We start from the raw sequence: 21879 nt of genomic DNA, 5'->3' as shown, positions 1-21879 counted from the left end.
AAGAAGGCCATTATATAATGATAAAGGGGTTAGTACACAAAAACTATATAGTAATTATAAATATGTATGTGCCCAACATAGGAGCATTTAAAGACATAAAGCAAAAAAATAACAGAGCTAAAAGGAGACATAAATAATTAAATAATAGTTGGGGACTTTAATACCCCACTCTCAACAATGGATAGGTAATTCGGACAGATAATCAATAAGGAAACAGTAGATTTGAACAATGCTATATGCCATATGAACCTAACAGACATATACAGAACATTTTGTTCATCAAGAGCAGAAGGCACATTCTTCCCACATGCACAGGGAACGTTTTCTAGGATAAACCATATGTTAGTCCAAGTCTAAACAATTTCAAGAAGATTGAAATTTTATCAAGTATCTTCTCTGATTACAAAATTAAAAAAAGTATCTTTAGACAAATGAAAATGAAAACACAATATACCAAAACATGTGGCATACACCAAAAGAATTACAAAGAGCGATGTTAACGGTAATAAAAACCTACTTTAAGAAGCAAGAAAAATCACAAATAATTTAATTCTACACCTTGAGGGACTAGAAAGAAAAAAATAAATGGAGCTCAAAGCTAACAGAAAGAAGAATATATAAAGGTTTGAGCAGACATAAATGAAATAGAGAACAGGAAATAGAAAATACTAAACTAAGAGTTGGTTCTTTGAAAAAACAAACAAAATTCAGAAAGCTTTATTTAGATAAACCAAGAAAAAAAGAAGAGTACCAAATTAATAAAATTAGAAATGAAAAAAGAGACATTACAACTGATACCACAGAAATACAAAGAATCATAAGAGGCTACTATGAATAACTGTACACCAAGAAACTGAACAATTTAGAAGAAATTTCTAAGAATTTTTGTTTCTAATAAAATTTGTTTCTAAGAAAATTTCTTAGAAACATACAAACTACCAAGACTGAATCAGGAAGATACCGAAAATATAAATACACCAATTACTATCAATGACATTTTTACGAAAAATATTGACTAGTTTTATTTTAAAATAACATCAGCAAAATAGTAGAATAACGTTTAAAAGTAAAAACCAGCAAAACTAATAATGACATTGAATTAGTAACCAAAATTTTCCCCCTAAAGAAAAGTCCAGTACAAGTGGGTTTCATTGGTGAGTTTTAACAAACATTTAAAGCATCAATGCCAATCTTTCTCAAGCTCTTTCCCCAAATTAAAGAGAAGGAAATACTCCAAACTTCATTTTATGAAGCCAGCATCACCCTGATACCGAAGCCAGAAAGCAAAACTACCAGTGAAGAAAACTACACACTAAAATCTCTGAAAAATATAGATGCAAATGTTTTTAAAGTTTATTTATTTGGGGGGGGGGGCAGAAGGAGAAGGAGAAAGAGAGATTCCTAAGCAGGCTCTGCACCATAAGCACAAAGCATGATACAGAGCTCAAACTCACAAACCATGAGATCATGACCTGAGCTGAAATCAAGAGTTGGATGATTAACCGTTTGTGTTACACAGGCACCTCTAGATGCAAAAATTATAATAAAATACTAAAAAAACAAATTCAGCAGTACGTTAAAAGGATCATTCACCATTATCAAGTGAGATTTACATCTGAGATGCAAGGATGGTTCAATATATGGAAATAAATCAATGTGGCATGTCACATTAATAAGATGAGAGTAAATAGCATATTATCATTTTCATGCAGAAAACACAATTGGCAAAGTTCGACTTACATTAATGTTAAAATTCTTGATAAATTAAGTATAAAATGTCAATACAATAACTGTCACATATAGTGAGACCATACTTACTTGTGAAAGTTTAAAAGATTTCCCTTTTAGATTAAGAATAAGACAAGCATTTCCACTCTCACCTTTCTTATTCAAAATAGTATTGAAAATCCTTGCTACAACACTCATCTGAGAAAAGGTAATGAAAGAAATCAGAATTGGAAAAGAAAAAGCAAAATTGTCTTTCTTTCCTGATGACATGATTGTGTGTGTGTGTGTGTATGTATATGTGTATGTATATGTATGTATATATATATATATATAAACTTTTATATATATATAAACTATATATATATAAAACTATATATATATATAAACTATATATATATATATATATATATATAAAACTATATATATATATACAAAAACTAAACAAAGAAACTTAGGTCCTATCAACAAATTCAGTAAATTTGCAGTATACAAAATTAGCATACAAATATCAGTAGCATTTCTATACACTAACAACAAATTATATAAAAAAAGAAATAAAGAAAACAATTCCATTTACAGTAGCATCAAAAATAATAAAACAATTAAGAATGAACTTAACCTAGGAGGTGAAAGATCTCTACTCTGAAAATCAAAAGGCATTGATGAAAGAAATTACTGATGATACAAACACATGGAAAGTTATCCTCTGTTCATGGTTTGAAAGAGCTAATATTCTTAAAATGCCTATATTAATAAAATATAATTATAGATTTGATGCAATCCCTATCAAGATTCCAATAGCATCTTTTACAGAAATACAAATTTTTTAAAATTTATATGGAACTATAGAAAACACTGAATATACAAAGGAAGTCTGAGAAAGAAGATGAAGTGGGGGACATCATACTTCCTCTACTATAAATTATGGCCATCAAAACAGTATGCTACTAGAATAAAAAACAGACACATAGACCAATGGAACAGAATTGAGAGCTCAGAAATAAACCCAAGAATATATTGTCAACTAATATTTACAATAGAGCTAAGAGTACTCAATGAAAAAATTCAGTCCCTTCCATAAATGGTGGTGGGAAAATTGGATATTTGATTTTAAATGAGAAAAAAATGAAAATAGACCCCTGTCTTATGTCACTCACAAATTTAAGTCAAAATGGTTTAAAACTTAAATGTAAGACACAAAATCATGAAACTCCTGGGGGGAAAAATCAAAGGAATAAAGCTCTATGACATGGGTCTTGACAATGATTTTTAAATATAACTTAAAACAAGCCATAAAATAAAAAATAAACAACTGAGAATATATCAACTTGAAAAGCTTCTTCACAGCAAAAAAAAAAAAAAAAAAAAAAACAATCAACAAGGTGAAAAGATAATGTATGTAATGGGAAAAACATTTGCAAACCATATATCTGATAATGGGTTAATGTCCAAATTACATAAAAAAACTCACACATCTCAATAACAAACAAAAACAAAAAGACAAGTAATTTAATTAAAAAACAACAGATGTCCTATATAGACATTTCTGTAGAGAATGTATATGAAAGGCCAACAAGTAAATGAAAATATGCTCAAATCAGTAGTCATTAGGGAAATGCAAATCCAATCACGATAAGATATCACATCACACCTGTTAAATAGCCATTATTAAAAAGACAAGAGATAACCAATGCTGATGAGGATGTGACAAAAAAGTAGAACCCTTCTGTACTGTTGGTAGGTTTGTAAACTGGAACAGCTACTATGAAAAATGTTATGAATGATCCTCAGAATGTAGAGTATAAAATTAGCAGGTGACCTAGCAATTCCTCTTCTGGGACTATATCCAAAGGAAATGAAAACACAAACTCAAAAATTTTTCTGTACTTGCATGTTATTAGCAGCATTATTTACTAGCCAAGATATGCAAACAACCTTTCCACTTACAGCTGAATAGATTAAAAAGCTGTGACACACACACACACACACACACACACACCATTAAAGCCAAACATTATTCAGCCATAAAACAAAAACAAAAACAAAAAAAATCCTTCCATTTGTGAAAACATGACTTGAGGGCACCATGATAACTGAAGAAAAAGACAAATACTCTATGATCTCATTTCTATGTGGAGTCTGAAGAAAAAAACATACTCATAAAAAAAGGGAACAGATGTGTGGTTGCCGGTTAGGAATGGCATAGAAGGAATCTAGAGAAAAGGTTCAATCATCCAGTTACAAGATAAAGAAGTACTAGGCATGTAAATACAGTATGACTATAGTTGACATTGCTGTATGATATATATGAAAGTTGTTATAACAATAAGTTTCAAGAGTTCTCATCACAAGAAAAAAGATTATTTTCTCTTTTCTCTTTCTCTTTTAATTGTATCTGTGTCAATGATTCATGTCAACTAAACTTTCATCAATAATTATTTTGCAATATATGGAAGTCAAACAATAAGGCTATATACCTTAAACTTATACCATTACATATGTCAAATATATATCAATAAAACTGGAAAAATTAGCTAGATATATTTATGTGGGTCTACATTTGGGATTTCTATTGTAGTCCCTTGATCTATGTGTCTATTCTCTACCAACTCCACACTCTTTTGATCACTGTAGGTATGTGAGTGTTAATATTGGCTCTAATGTTTACTATTTATTATGATATGATAGTTTCTCCCAACATTATTTTTAAATTGTTTTAGATGTTGTAATCTCTGTGTTTTTCCACATAAATTGTATAAGGTTTTTTATGTCAAAAAAATTTCTGGGAATTTGACAAGAATTTCATTAAACCTACAGATTAATTTGGAGTGAGTTAACATCTTTACTATTTTCAGTTTTCTAATCCATATGGATTGTTTGCCTTTTCATTAATGAAAGTCCATATTTTGAATTTGTTTCAACAGAGGCGTCTGGGTGGCTCAGGTGGTTAAGCATTCAACACTTGATTTTGACTCAGGTCATGATTTCATGCTTCATGGGATTGAGCCCCTCATCAGCCGCCATGCTAGTGACATAAAGCCTGCTTAGAATTCTCTCTTTCCTCTCTTTATGCCCCTCCCCTCACTCTTGCTCTCTCTCTCTCTCTCTCTCAAAATGAATAAGTAAATATTTTTTAAATAAATAAATAAATAAATTTAAACAGAATTTAAAATTTCTTTAAATGTTTAATTTTTAGAGAGAAACATACAGATCATGAGTAGGGGAGGGGCAGAGAGAGTGGAGACACAGAGTCTGAAGGAGGCTCCAGGCTCTGAGATAGCACAAAACTCGACATGGGGCTTGAACTCATAAGCTGTGAGATCATGACCTGAGCTGAAGTTGGACACTCAACCAAGTGAGCCACCCAGGCCCCCTCAACAGAATTTTTAATTGTCAGAATACAGATACTGTAAATGTTTTTTAAATTATATAACAGAACATTTCTTTATTGTGCAGTAATTGTGTATGATATCATAATTTTAGTTTCAATTTAAGCAAAGCTGTCATTGGAATATATAAATATAATTATTTTTTATTTGTTTCAAGTTTTTATTTAAGTTCTAGTTAGTTAACATACAGCGTAATATTGGTTTCAGGAGTAGAATTTACACTCAGTGCTCATCACAACAAGTAACCTCCTTAATATCCATCACACTTTTTTGTGTTGATATTGTATGCTGTGATGTTACTAAAACTACTTATAAATCATAGAGGTTTTATTTGTAGATTTCCTAGATATTTTATACGTAAGCAATTTTGCCGTTTGGAAATAGGGTACTTTTCTTGCTTTCTTACCAATTTGTGTGACATATATTTATTTATATTTGTCTTATTATTTTTGTTATAACTTCCCCTAACATACTGGATAATATTGTCAGGAAAATACATATGCAATCTTTTTACAATCTTAGAACAATCATTCAGACCTTCACCATTAATTATGATGACACTTACAGTTTTTATAGATGCTTTTTTGTCAATCTGAGAGCACCTCCATACATTTCTAAAATCCTGAGGGTCTCTATTGCACATGGGTGGAGAAACTCACTTCAAATATGATTTAGGAAAATTCCAAGTAAAAGAATGGAAAATATATGCAAACATTAAAAAAACCAAGATGTTTATATTAACATCAGATAAAGTAGATTTCAGAGCAAAGAAAATTACTAGAGGCAGATATTACATAATGACAAATTACCTATGCACCAAGAACACATAATGATCCAAATGAAAATATTCCAAGATACTTAAAATCAAAACTGGTAAAACTAAAAGAACAATAGATCAAATTATGTTTGGGAACTTTAACACCCTTCTGACTGCCACTGATAGAACTACCAGAGATAAGAGTACCAGGGAAGGTGTTGGCAGTAGGAGGATCCTACAGATCCCCTAGATAACAACTGAAATCAGTGTAAATAACTCAGAGAATGACCCAAAGACTTGCAGAACAGGCTTATCGTATTTATTTAATTAAACAGAAGAGGCCACATTGAGAACTGTAAGAAAGGCATGCCTGGGGCCAGGAACAATAGTGACCTGAGAAACTTACCATGGGATAGGGGAAGTATGGAGAGGAAAGAGTAAACCCCACACTAGGCATCCCAAGCAAGGGGTACTGGCAAAGGAAGCAAATCCTTTTAACATTTAGCATTGAAAACTAAAGGTGCCTTACAATCAGTGGGGCTTAATAAAAGGAACATTAAAAATCAATAGGTTCAACACTCAGAAAGCTAGCAAGCAATAGGAAACAGTCACTGTCATTAAAGTGACAGCATAACAAAGAACTCTACCAAGATAAAGCAGAGAATCACCAGTTTGAGAGTCCCCTGGGGTATACAGGAAGTAGAGTTATTTGCTAGTTTCAAAATATGTTCATGAGGGGCAGGGATCCTTGAGAGACTTCTGCAAGAACAAAGGAGCTGACTGGTACTATTTCTCTCCTCCACCCTTCAGCCTGAATGCAGGGATACCTGTAGAAACCACTGCAAACACTTTCTCATAGCTTGCTTACAGTGTGCCTTGCCCCCATGTTGTCCTGGGGGTCTTCTCCATCCAACTTACCCCACTTGGCAGGAGTTCTCCATGCAACTCCAGGTATCCTCCCACAAGAAGATGAATACAAACCTTGCTAACACGGTGCACCCCACCTATGTGTTCTATGGACTGCCCCATCCAACCTGTTCCACTCAACAAGAGTCTAACGAAAGCTACTCCAGAAGCATGTCACTGTGCAAACAGCCCCAACAGTGACCAGCACCACTCCAAAATGACTCCTTACCTGGGGAGAAGGAAATATAACCACACACACAACTTGGACTGGGGTGGGGGGCACCACCATAAACCTTACAGGGGACAGTACAAAGAAAGACCCCAGTAGTTTGAGGTTGCTGCAAACTCAACAGACACACTGGATATAGGCATCTTGTCCAACTTCAGGCCCTGCCACAAAACAAGTCTAAACAAACTCAAAAAGATTGAAATTATACCATGTAGCTTTTCTGACCACAAAACTATAAAACTAGAAATCAACCATGATAAAACAAGTCTGGAAAGAACACAAATGCATGGAGGTTGAATAGCATGTTAAGAAACAATAAGTGAAACAAAATATCAATTAGGGAGTCAAAAAATTCATGGAGAAAAATGAAAATGAAAACACAACAGTACAAAATCTTTGGTAAACGTCAAAACTGCTATGAGGGGAAAATTATAGATATGCAGGCCTACCTCAAGAAGCAAGAAACCTGAAATAAACCACCTAAACTTAAATGTAAAAGAGTAAGACAAAGAAAAACAAAGCTCAAAACTAGTAGAATGAAGGAAGCAATAAATATTAGAGCAGAAATAAATGAAATATAAACTAAAAAAACAATAGAACAGATCAATGAAACCACAATCATTTGTGAAGAGAGCAAGAAAATTCATAAACTTTTAGTCAAATAAAGAAAAAAGAGGGAAAGAGGACACAAAAAATAAAATCAGAGAGGGCATAGCAGGAAAAACAGGCATCACCACAGAAATAGAAATAATTATAAGACAATATTACGAAATATTATATGCCAACCAATTGGACAACCTAGTAGAAATGTATAAATTGTGAGAAACATATAACCTTCCCAAACTGAATAAGAAAAGAATAAAAATTTAATTAGACTGGTTACTAGCAATGAAATTTAATCAGTAATCAAAAATCACCCAACAAACTGAAGTCTGGGATCAGATGGTTTCACAGGTGAAATCTACCCAACATTTAAACAAGACTTAATACCTATTCTTCTCAAAATATTCCAAAAAAATATAAAGGAAAGGAACGTTCCAAATTCATTCTATGAAGAGGGAGCAATACCCTGATACCAAAACCAATTACAGACACTACAAAAAGTAAAATTACAGGCCAATATCTCTCATGACCATAGATGCAAAAATCCTTACTAGAATATTAGTGAACCAATTCCAACCATACATTAAGAAATCATTAATGAAGATCAAGTGAGATTTTATTCCAGGGATGCAAGGATCATTTCATATTTGCAAATTATTCCATGTGATAAATCATATCAATAAAAGAAAGGATAAAAATCACATGATCATTTTAGTAGATGCAGAAAAAAACATTTGACAACATTCAACATCAATACATGAAAAAACTCTCAACAAAGTAGGGTTGGAGAGAACATTGAACATGATGAAGGCCATATATGAAAAAGTTAGTCAGAGAGGTTTTTTTTTCTCTAAGCTTCCCTCCTCCTCTGAAAAGCTAGAAAATAGCAAATCATTTTGAACACCCAAGAACTCGATTGGAAGTCTTAGAGAACAAAGCCCCAGTCTACAAACATACAAAAAAAATGTGTGTAAGGTAGAAACTGCAGAGTTGATTTGTGGGAGAAAAGAGCCACAGTCACTGCAGTGGAAGGGGAGGCCCTCATTGCAGACAGATGAGCTAGCAGAAAGATTGTGAGAAAGAATGAAAAAAAGGTGAAAACACACACACGGGTCTACACAAGAAATCTGTCCCCCAAACCATTGATGGGGAAAAGGAGAGGGTTTCAATACTGCCAGTATTTATAAACAGTAGAAGGCAGAGGCTAAAGTTTAATAGGTCAGTGCCTGGTTGTACTCTGGTGAGGAAGCAGGGCAGAACCCCAGGAGAAGGCAGCATGGTCTGAGGATCCCCTCAGTTGCTCAGGGGGAAGCAGTTCCTCTGCTTGGAGTGCATTTGATAGTGGTGATCTGGCCTCTTCGAAGGCAAAAAGAAATCTGCTGATGCCATTGAGTTGCCTCACTCACCAGTATAGGATCAAAGATACCAGCTGAGGGCAGCAAACCGTGGCCCCAGTTGTGTGTTGTAATTTACTATAAATTTCAAGGTGCTGCCATGGCACCAATGCGTCACTGTTCCCTGGGATCAGCTGGTACCTGCCAGAACACAAGGAGACCCTTCCCCAGAGATCAGCATGGGTCCAAGCCAAAGAGGTCTCTGAAGGTTGGGGTTTTGAAATACTGTTTCTCCTGAGATAAAACAAGGGTGCTACACCTCCTAGGCAGGTGGACACCTTGGTCAAGGGCATGGTGAAAGTGGGATCTAATGAAAGCCAAGGACACAGGAGGGGTAGTCATTTGTACATCTGTGAAGGCACAAAGTTCCTACTCCGCAGACTAGAGAACAGGGAGAAGCCATTTTCACCCCTAACCCACCAACACTGATTGACCTAAGTGAGCTAAAGAGTGCCAACTAGTGGAGAACGGACCCATTAGAATAGCCTTGCCCCCACCATGTGTCCTCCAGGAACATCTCCACTAAGGCAAAGCCACCTGAGAGTCAGATCAGAAGGCTCCTTTCCCAGAAGAGCAGCACAAACTCAGCCAACACAGTAAATCTCTTGATCATAGAGTGCTGAAAAGCTTCAGCTCTAGGGGGAAAAAGGATCTAGCTTCCTTTGGGTTTTTTTGGCATTTTTAAAAATGTTTTTGCTTTGGATACAGAAAGAGTAATTTTTTAACTTTTATTTTTTTATCTTTTCTTTTTTTCTGTCAAGCTTCTCTTAACAAAGCTTGTTAACAAAACAGACCAAAACACATCTAAGATATAGCTTTCTTTATTTAATTTTTAATTTTTAAATTTAATTTTATTATTTTTCCTCCAAAATGACAAGACAGAGAAATTATCCCAAAAGAAATAACAGAAAGAAATGATGGACAGGGATTTAATTAATAGAGATATAAGGAAGATGTCTGAACTAGAATTTAAATTAACAATTATAAGGATTCTATAAGACACTAGAAAATCCTTCACTGCAGAGGTAAAATTTAGTAAGGCTTAAATTAAAAATGCTATAACCAAGCTGCAAACCTGAATGGATGCCAAAATAGTGAGGGTAGATGAAGCATAGGAATGAATTAGTGATATTTAAAATAAAATTATGGAAAATAACAAAGCTGAAAAGAAGAGGGAAACCAAGGTAATAGATAATAAGGAAGACTTAGGAAACTCACTGACTTATTTAAATGGAATAACATTTGTATCATAGAAGTCCCAGAAGCTTAAGAGAGGGAAAAGGCGGGAAAGGTTTATTTGAACAAATTATAGCTGAAAATGTCCCTAACATGAGGGAGGACACAGACATCAAAATCCAAGAAGCACAGAGAACTCCCACTAAATTCAACAAAAGTCAGGCATTCCTAAGGCATATCATAGTCAAATTCACAAAATACATAGACAAGGAAAGGATCTTGAAAGCCTCAAGGGGAAAACATTCCTTAACCTACAAGGGGAGACAGATTGAATTCACAGCAGGTCTGTCCACAGAAACTTGGCAGGGCAAAGGGAATGGCAGGATATATTCAATGTGCTGAATGGGATACATATGCAGCCAAGAATACTTTATCCAGCAAATCAGTCATTCAGAATAGAAGGTGAGATAAAGAGTTTCCAAGACAAACAGAAACTAATGGAGTAGGTGACCACTGAACGAGCCCTGCAAGAAATATTAAGGGGTATCTCTGAGTGGGGACAAAAAGACCAAAAGCAACAAAGACGAGAAAGGAACAGACAACATCACCAGAAACACCAACTTTACAGATAACACAATGGAACTAAACTCATATTTTCAATAATCACCCTGAATGTAAATGGATTAAATGTTCCAATCATAAGATATAGGATATCAGAATGGAAGGAAAACAAACAAACAAACAAGACCCATCTATATGCTGCCTACAGTTAATTCATTCTAGACCCAAAGACATCAACAGATTGAATGAGTGGGGATGAAGAACCATCTATCATGATAATGAATGCCAAAATAAAGCTGGAGTAGCCATACTTATATCACACAAACTACACTTTAAAACAAATAATGCAACAAGAAATGAAGGAGGGCGTTATATCATAATTAATGAGTCTATCCATCAAGAAGATCTAGCAGTTATAAATATTTATGGCCCAAATTTTGGAAGAACCCAAATATATGAATCAATTAATAACAAACATAAAAAAAATAATTGAAAACAATACAATAATAGTAGAGGAACTTAACACCCCACTTATAGCAATGGAACGATCATGTAAGGAGACATGCATCAAGAAAACAATGGCTTTTAATGACACATTGGACCGGATGGACTTAAGAGATATATTCAGAATATTCCATCCAATAGAGGGATATGCACATTCCTTTTGAGTGTGCACAGAACATTGCCCAGAATAGATCATACACTGGGATACAACTCAGGCCTTAGCAATTACAAATATACTGAGATCATACCATGCATATTTTCTGACCACAATACAATGAAATTTGAAGTCAATCACAAGAAAAAATTTGGAAAGACTACACATACATGGAGGTTAAAGTGCATCCCACTAACCAGTTAATGGGTTAACCAGAAAATTAAAATAAGCAATAAAAAATACGTAGAGGGAAATGAAAATGAAAACACGACACTCCGAAACTTTTGGGATGCAGCAGAGGTAGTCCTAAGAGGGAAGTATATTGCAATACAGGCCTACCTCAAGCAGCAATAAAGGTCTCAAATACACAACCTAACCTTACACCTAAAGGAGATAGAAAACTAGCAGCAAATAAAGCCTAAAACCAGCAGAAGAGAAGGAAATAAAAAAAAGACTATTCCAGAAATTAATGATCTAGAAACAAACAAACAAAAACCAGTATTAACATATCAGCAAAACTAAGAGCTGGTTCTTTCAAAGAATTAATGAAATTGATAATCCCATAACCAGACTTATCATGAAGAAAAGATAAAGGGCTTAAAAAATAAAATCACAAATGAAAGGGAACAGATCACAACCAACACCACAGAAATACAATTATAAGATAATATTGTGAAAAATTATATGCCAAAAAACTGGGCAATCTGGAAGTAATGAATAAATTCTGAGAAACATGTAAATTATGAAAGCTGAAACAGGAAGAAATAGAAAATTTGAACAAACCAATAACCACAAAGAAATTGCAACAGTAACAAATATGTCACAACAAGCAAAAGTACAGGGCCAGATATTTTCCCAGGGGAATTCTACCAGGTATTTAAAGAGCTAATATGGAGTTCCCGGCAAGATGGCGGCTTAGGAGGACGCTGGGCTCACCGCACGTCCTGCTGATCACTTAGATTCCATCTACACCTGCCTAAATAACCCAGAAAACCGCCAGAGGATTAGCAGAACGGAGTCGCAGGAGCCAAACGCAGACGAGAGGCCCACGGAAGAGGGTAGGAAGGGCGGCGAGGCGGTGCGTGCTCCACGGACTGGAGGGAGGGAGCCGGGGCAGAGGGGCGGCTTGCTGGCCAAGCAGAGCCCCCGAGTCTGGCTTGCAAAAGCGGAGGGGCCTGACGGACTGTGTTCCCACAACAAGCGCGACTTAGCGTCTGGGAGGTCATAAATTAACAGCTCTGCTCAGGAAGCGGGAAGGCTGGAGGACAAAGGGAGGGAGAGCTGCTGAGCCCCCTGACGACAGAGCTCAGTTTGGTGGGGAACAAAGGCGCTCGCCAGCGCCATCTCCCCCGCCCATCCCCCAGCCAAAATCCCAAAGAGAACCAGTTCCTGCCAGGGAACTTGCTCGCTCCACGCAAACACCCAACTCTGCGCTTCTGCGGAGCCAAACCTCCGGCAGCAGATCTGACTCCCTCCCGCGGCCACAAGGCCCCTCCTGAAGTGGATCACCTAAGGAGAAGCGATCTAAGCCTGCCCCTCCTGCCCCCGTGCACCTTGCCTACCCACCCCAGTTAATACGCCAGATCCCCAGCATCACAAGCCTGGCAGGGTGCAAGTAGCCCAGACGAGCCACAACACCCCACAGTGAATCCCGCCCCTAGGAGAGGGGAAGAGAAGGCACACACCAGTCTGACTGTGGCCCCAGCAGTGGGCTGGGGGCAGACATCAGGTCTGACTGCGGCCCCGCCCACCAACTCCAGCTATACACCACAGCACAGGGGAAGTGCCCTGCAGGTCCTCACCACGCCAGGGACTATCCAAAATGACCAAACAGAAGAATTCCCCTCAGAAGAATCTCCAGGAAATAACAACAGCTAATTAGCTGATCAAAAAGGATTTAAATAATATAACAGAAAGTGAATTTAGAATAATAGTGATAAAATTAATCGCTGGGCTTGAAAACAGTATACAGGACAGCAGAGAATCTCTTGCTACAGAGATCAAGGGACTAAGGAACAGTCACGAGGAGCTGAAAAACGCTTTAAACGAAATGCATAACAAAATGGAAACCACCACAGCTCGGCTTGAAGAGGCAGAGGAGAGAATAGGTGAACTAGAAGATAAAGTTATGGAAAAAGAGGAAGCTGAGAAAAAGAGAGATAAAAAAATCCAGGAGTATGAGGGGAAAATTAGAGAACTAAGTGATACACTAAAAAGAAATAATATACGCATAATTGGTATCCCAGAGGAGGAAGAGAGAGGGAAAGGGGCTGAAGGGGTACTCGAAGAAATCATAGCTGAGAACTTCCCTGAACTGGGGAAGGAAAAAGGCATTGAAATCCAAGAGGCACAGAGAACTCCCTTCAGACGTAACTTGAATCGATCTTCTGCATGACATATCATAGTGAAACTGGCAAAATACAAGGATAAAGAGAAGATTCTGAAAGCAGCAAGGGGTAAACGTGCCCTCACATATAAAGGGAGACCTATAAGACTTGTGACTGATCTCTCTTTTGAAACTTGGCAGGCCAGAAAGAATTTGCACGAGATTTTCAGGATGCTAGACAGAAAAAATATGCAGCCAAGAATCCTCTATCCAGCAAGTCTGTCATTTAGAATAGAAGGAGAGATAAAGGTCTTCCCAAACAAACAAAAACTGAAGGAATTTGTCACCACTAAACCAGCCCTACAAGAGATCCTGAGGGGGACCCTGTAAGACAAAGTCCCAGAGATATCACTACAAGCATAAAACATACAGACATCACAATGACTCTAAACCCGTATCTTTCTATAATCACACTGAATGTAAATGGATTAAATGCGCCAACCAAAAGACATAGGGTACCAGAATGGATAAAAAAACAAGACCCATCTATTTGCTGTCTACAAGAGACTCATTTTAGACCTGAGGACACCTTCAGATTGAGAGTGAGGGGATGGAGAACTATTTATCATGCTACTGGAAGCCAAAAGAAAGCTGGAGTAGCCATACTTATATCAGACAAACTAGACTTTAAATTAAAGGCTGTAACAAGAGATGAATAAGGACATTATATAATAGTTACAGGGTCTATCCATCAGGAAGAGCTAACAATTATAAATGTCTATGCGCCAAATACCGGAGCCCCCAAATATATAAAACAATTACTCATAAACATAAGCAACCTTATGGATAAGAATGTGGTAATTGCAGGGGACTTTAACACCCCACTTACAGAAATGGATAGATCATCTAGACACACGGTCAATAAAGACACAAGGGCCCTGAATGAGACATTGGTTCAGATGGACTTGACAGATATATTTAGAACTCTGCATCCCAAAGCAACAGAATATACTTTCTTCTCGAGTGCACATGGAACATTCTCCAAGATAGATCATATACTGGGTCACAAAACAGCCCTTCATAAGTTTACAAGAATTGAAATTATACCATGCTTACTTTCAGACCACAATGCTATGAAGCTTGAAATCAACCACAGAAAAAAGTCTGGAAAACCTCCAAAAGCATGGAGGTTAAAGAACACCCTACTAACCAATGAGTGGGTCAACCAGGCAATTAGAGAAGAAATTAAAAAATATATGGAAACAAACGAAAATGAAAATCCAACAATGCAAACGCTTTGGGACGCAGCAAAGGCAGTCCTGGGAGGAAAATACATTGCAATCCAGGCCTATCTCAAGAAACAAGAAAAATCCCAATTACAAAATCTAACAGCACACCTAAAGGAAATAGAAGCAGAACAGCAAAGGCAGCCTAAACCCTGCAGAAGAAGAGAAATAATAAAGTTCAGAGCAGAAATAAACAATATAGAATCTAAAAAAACTGTAGAGCAGATCAATGAAACCAAGAGTTGGTTTTTTGAAAAAATAAACAAAATTGACAAACCTCTAGCCAGGCTTCTCAAAAAGAAAAAGGAGATGACCCAAATAGATAAAATCATGAATGAAAATGGAATTATTACAACCAATCCCTCAGAGATACAAACAATTATCAGGGAATACTATGAAAACTTATATGCCAACAAATTGGACAACCTGGAAGAAATGGACAAATTCCTGAACACCCACACTCTTCCAAAACTCAATCAGGAGGAAATAGAAAGCTTGAACAGACCCATAACCAGCGAAGAAATTGAATTGGTTATCAAAAATCTCCCAACAAATAAGAGTCCAGGACCAGATGGCTTCCCAGGGGAGTTCTACCAGACGTTTAAAGCAGAGAAAATACCTATCCTTCTCAAGCTATTCCAAGAAATATAAAGGGAAGGAAAACTTCCAGACTCATTCTATGAAGCCAGTATTCCTTTGATTCCTAAACCAGACAGAGACCCAGTAAAAAAAGAGAACTACAGGCCAATATCCCTGATGAATATGGATGCAAAAATTCTCAATAAGATACTAGCAAATCGAATTCAACGGCATATAAAAAGAATTATTCACCATGATCAAGTGGGATTCATTCCTGGGATGCAGGGCTGGTTCAACATTCGCAAATCAATCAACGTGATACATCACATTAACAAAAAAAAAAAAGAAGAAGAACCATATGATCCTGTCAATAGATGCAGAAAAGGCCTTCGACAAAATCCAGCACCCTTTCTTAATAAAAACCCTTGAGAAAGTCGGGATAGAAGGAACATACTTAAAGATCATAAAAGCCATTTATGAAAAGCCCACAGCCAACATCATCCTCAACGGGGAAAAACTGAGAGCTTTTTCCCTGAGATCAGGAACACGGCAATGATGCCCACTCTCACCGCTGCTGTTTAACATAGTGCTGGAAGTTCTAGCATCAGCAATCAGACAACAAAAGGAAATCAAAGGCATCAAAATGGGCAAAGATGAAGTCAAGCTTTCGCTTTTTGCAGATGACATGATATTATACATGGAAAATCCGATAGACTCCACCAAAAGTCTGCGAGAACTGATACAGGAATTCAGCAAAGTTGCAGGATACAAAATCAATGTACAGAAATCAGTTGCATTCTTATACACTAACAATGAAGCAACAGAAAGACAAATAAAGAAACTGATCCCATTCACAATTGCACCAAGAAGCATAAAATACCTAGGAATAAATCTAACCAAAGATGTAAAGGATCTGTATGCTGAAAACTATAGAAAGCTTATGAAGGAAATTGAAGAAGATTTAAAGAAATGGAAAGACATTCCCTGCTCATGGATTGGAAAAATAAATATTGTCAAAATATCAATACTACCCAAAGCTATCTACACATTCAATGCAATCCCAATCAAAATTGCACCAGCATTCTTCTCGAAACTAGAACAAGCCATCCTAAAATTCATATGGAACCACAAAAGGCCCACAATAGCCAAAGGAATTTTGAAGAAGAAGACCAAAGCAGGAGGCATCACAATCCCAGACTTTAGCCTCTACTACAAAGCTGTCATCATCAAGACAGCATGGTATTGGCACAAAAACAGACACATAGACCAATGGAATAGAATAGAAACCCCAGAACTAGACCCACAAACGTATGGCCAACTCATCTTTGACAAAGCAGGAAAGAACATCCAATGGAAAAAAGACAGCCTCTTTAACAAATGGTGCTGGGAGAACTGGACAGCAACATGCAGAAGGTTGAAACTAGACCACTTTCTCACACCATTCACAAAAATAAACTCAAAATGGATAAAGGACCTGAATGTGAGACAGGAAACCATCCAAACCTTAGAGGAGAAAGCAGGAAAGGACCTCTCTGACCTCAGCCGTAGCAATCCCTTACTCGACACATCCCCAAAGGCAAGGGAATTAAAAGCAAAAGTGAATTACTGGGACCTTATGAAGATAAAAAGCTTCTGCACAGCAAAGGAAACAACCAACAAAACTAAAAGGCAACCAACGGAATGGGAAAAGATATTCGCAAATGACATATCGGACAAAGGGCTAGTCTCCAAAATCTATAAAGAGCTCACCAAACTCCACACCCGAAAAACAAATAACCCAGTGAAGAAATGGGCAGAAAACATGAATAGACACTTCTCTAAAGAAGACATCCGGATGGCCAACAGGCACATGAAAAGATGTTCAGCGTCGCTCCTTATCAGGGAAATACAAATCAAAACCACACTCAGGTATCACCTCACGCCAGTCAGAGTGGCCAAAAGGAACAACTCAGGAGACTATAGATGCTGGAGAGGATGTGGAGAAACGGGAACCCTCTTGCACTGTTGGTGGGAATGCAAATGGTGCAGCCGCTCTGGAAAGCAGTGTGGAGGTTCCTCAGAAAGTTAAAAATAGACCTACCCTATGACCCAGCAATAGCACTGCTAGGAATTTATCCAAGGGATACAGGAGTACTGATGCATAGGGCCACTTGTACCCCAATGTTCATAGCAGCACTCTCAACAATAGCCAAATTATGGAAAGAGCCTAAATGTCCATCAACTGATGAATGGATAAAGAAATTGTGGTTTATATACACAATGGAATATTACGTGGCAATGAGAAAAAATGAAATATGGCCTTTTGTAGCAACGTGGATGGAACTGGAGAGTGTGATGTTAAGTGAAATAGGCCATACAGAGAAAGACAGATACCATATGGTTTCACTCTTATGTGGATCCTGAGAAACTTAACAGGAACCCATGGGGGAGGGGAAGGAAAAAAAAAAAGAGGTTAGAATGGGAGAGAGCCAAAGCATAAGAGACTGTTAAAAACTGAGAAGAAACTGAGGGTTGATGGGGGGTGGGAGGGAGGAGAGGGTGGGTGATGGGTATTGAGGAGGGCACCCTTTGGGATGAGCACTGGGTGTTGTATGGAAACCAATTTGTCAATAAATTTCATAAAAAAAAAAGAGCTAATATGTATTTTTCTCAAACTGTTCCAAAACTTCCAAACTCATTCTATGAATCCAGCATTATCTTTATTCCAAAACCAAAATTTCATTGAAAGGCAGAATTACAGGCCAACATCCCTGTTAAACATGGACGCAAAAATTCCCAACAAGATACTAGCAAATTGAACCCAAATGTAAAGAATTATTCACCACAATCAAGTGGGATTTGTTCCTGGGCTGCAGGGTTTTTTCAAATCCATCAATGTGATATACTGCATTAATAAATTAATGAAAGAAAGGATAAGAACCATATGATCCTCTCAGTAGATGCAGAAAAAGCATTTGACAAAATACAGCATCCATTCTTGATTAAAATAAAAATCTCAACAAATTTGAGATATATGGAACATAAGATCATAAAGGCCATATATCAAAGACTGGCTCTATTATCATCCTCATTGGGGAAAAAATTAGAACCTTTCCCCTATGGTCAGGAACAAGACAAAGATGTCTACTCTCAATGTTACTTAGCATAGTGCTGGAGTTTTAGCCTCAGCAATCAGAAAATGGAAAGGAGGGGCACCTGGGTGCCTCGGTCGGTTAAGCGACTGACTTTGGCCAGGTCATGATCTCATGGTTTGTGAGTTCCAGCCCCGCGTAGAGCTCTGTGTTGACAGCTCAGAGCCTGAAGCCTGCTTCAGATTCTGTGTCTCCATCTCTCTCTGTCCCTCTCCCACTTGTGCTCTTTCTCTGTCTCTCAAAAACAAATAAATGTAAAAAAAAGAGAGAGAGAAAATGAAAAGGAATAAAAAGCATCCAAATTGGCAAGGAAGAAGTCAAACTTTCACTATATGCAGATCACATGATGCTCTCTGTAGAAATCCTGAAAGACTCCACCAAAAAATAGCTAGAAGTAACACGTGAGATCAGCAAATTTGCAGGATAAAAATCAATGTAGATAAATTAGTTGCATTTCAATATACCAAAAATGAAGCAGCACAAAAAGAAATCAAGAAATTGATCCCATTTGCAATTGCACCCAAAATAATTAGATACCTAGAGATAAACTTAACCAAAGAGGTAAAATATTTGTACTTTGAAAACTATAGAACACTTATGAAAGAAATTAAAGAGGACACAAAGAAATGGAAAATCATTCCATGTTCATCAATTGGAAGAAAATAACATTGTTAAAATGTCTATACTACTCAAACTAACCTACACATTTAATGCTATCCCCATCATAATACCACCAGAATTTTAAACAGAGCTAGAACACATGATCCAAAAATTTGTATGGAGCAACAAAAGACACAGAATACCTAAAGCAATCCTGGAAAAGAAAAACAAAACTGGAGGCATCACTATTAAAGAGTTCAAGCTATATTTATAAAGCTGTAGTCGTCAACACTACTATGGTACTGGCACACAAACAGACACAGAGATCAATACAACAAAATAGAAAACCCAGAAGGTGACCCACAACTATGTGGTCTACTTATCTTTGACAAAGCAGGGAAGAATATCCAAATGGAAAAAAAAGGCTATTTAACAAATTGTGTTGGGAAAACTGGAAAGCAACATGCAGAAGAATGAAACTGCATGACTTTCTTACACCATACACAAAAACAAATTCAAAATGGATGACAAACTTAAATTTGAAAGTGGAAACTATGAAAATCCTAGAAGAGAATACAGGCAGAAACCTCATTTACATTGGTCTCAGTAACTTACTAGACATGTCTATGGAAGCAAGAGAAACAAAATAAAAAATGAACTATTGGAACTTCATCAAAATAAAAAGCTTCTGCATGGTGAAGAAAATTTCTGCATGGTGAAACCATCAACAAAACTAAAAGGCATCCTATGTAATGGAAGAAGATATTTGCAAAGGACATATTGGATAAAGGGTTAGTATCCAAAATTCATAAAGAACTTTTCAAACTCAACACCTAAAAAACAAATAATCTAGTTAAGAAATAGAAGACACTTTTCCAAAAGAGACATCCAGATGCCCAGCAGCCACGTAAAAAGATGTTCAACATCACTCAGCATCAGGGAAATACAAATCAAAACCACAATGAGATACCACCTCACACCTGTCAGAATGGTTAAAATTAACAATACAAGAAACAACAGGTGTTGGCAAGGATGTGGAGGAAGTGGAACCCTCTTTCACTGTTGGTGGGAATGCAAACTGGTGCAGCCACTGTGTAAAACAGTATGGAGTTTTCTCAAAAAGTTAAAAGTAGAAATAACCTATGATCCAGCAATTGTACACTAGGTATTTACCCAAAGGGTACAAAAATACAGATTCAAAGGAATACATGCACCCCGATGTTTATAGAAGCATTATCAACAATACCCAAACTACGTAGAGAGCCTAAATGTCCATCATCTGATGAACGTATAAAGATTTGCTCTACACAAATAAATATAATATAGATATATATTACAGGATACTACTAAGTTATCAAAAAGGATTAAATCTTACCATTTGCAATGATGTGACTGTAACTAGAGTGTATTATGCAAATCAAATGCGTTAGTCAAAGAAAGATTTCACTCATCTTATTACACATAAGATTTCACGTATTATTTCACTCATATATGGGATTCAAGAAATAAAAAAGATGACATATGAGAGGGGTAACTAAAACCCAGAGTCTTAAATATGGAGAACATACTGTTTATAGCCAGAGGAGAGGTGGGGGTTATGTGTGAATTGGTGAAGGGGATTGAAAGTACACTTATGGTGATGAGCACTGAGTAATGTATTGAGTCTCTATATTGTGTACCTGAAACTAATGTAACAAAATATGTTAGTTATACTCAAATTTTTAAAATAAGTAACTACTGGTGATAAAATTATCATTGGTATGAACTAGATGATCAAATTAAATAACACAGTAAGGTTACATTTACTTTTATTGAACATTCCATACACCACAGCATGGTATACATTTTTGTGTGTATAACCATGAATATCTACCAAGGTCAACTATATCTCCAAGCATAATAAAATCTCAAAGTGTGTTTTAAAACGTTGAAGTTATGCATTGTGTTTTCTGTGACCTTGATGAAATTAAATGACAAAGAGTAACAAAGCAAGAACAAGAAATTCTCCAACCATTGGAAACAAAACAACACGTTTTGATTTAATCTGTGTGTCATGTGTGCCAAAAAGAAATTTTAAAATACATACAACTAAAAGAAAATGGAAATAAACCATGTCAAAAGCTATGTTGTAAGGAAATTCATAGCACCTAATGCTTAAAAAATATAGGAAAAATCTCAAATTAATTATCTATGTCATGTATCAGCTTTAGCAGTTTTTCCTTTGAAAAACTTTAGAAAAAAACTAAACCAAAGCAGGAATAAGGAAGGAAATAATACAAATAAGAGCAGAAATTAATAACATTTAAAAGAGGAAAGCAATAATAACAAAAGAAAGATTAATTAAACAAAAAGCTGTTGTTTGAAATAATAAAATTATAAATCTTTAGGAAGACTGACAATCAAGAGAGAAGAAAAACCCACAAGTATATGGAATTTAACAGGAACTTTCACTGAATATTCTACAACCATTAAATTGATAATAAGATTATATAAATAATATATAAAATAATAATATTCATAGATTTGGCAACATATAAAAAATGGGTCAATTCCTTA

This window comes from Prionailurus bengalensis, chromosome X (assembly GCF_016509475.1).
Source record: "Prionailurus bengalensis isolate Pbe53 chromosome X, Fcat_Pben_1.1_paternal_pri, whole genome shotgun sequence".
In the NCBI taxonomy this organism is placed as follows: Eukaryota; Metazoa; Chordata; class Mammalia; order Carnivora; family Felidae; genus Prionailurus; species Prionailurus bengalensis.
The sequence above is the reverse complement of the archived record's forward strand: the minus strand, read 5'-3'. Positions refer to the sequence as shown.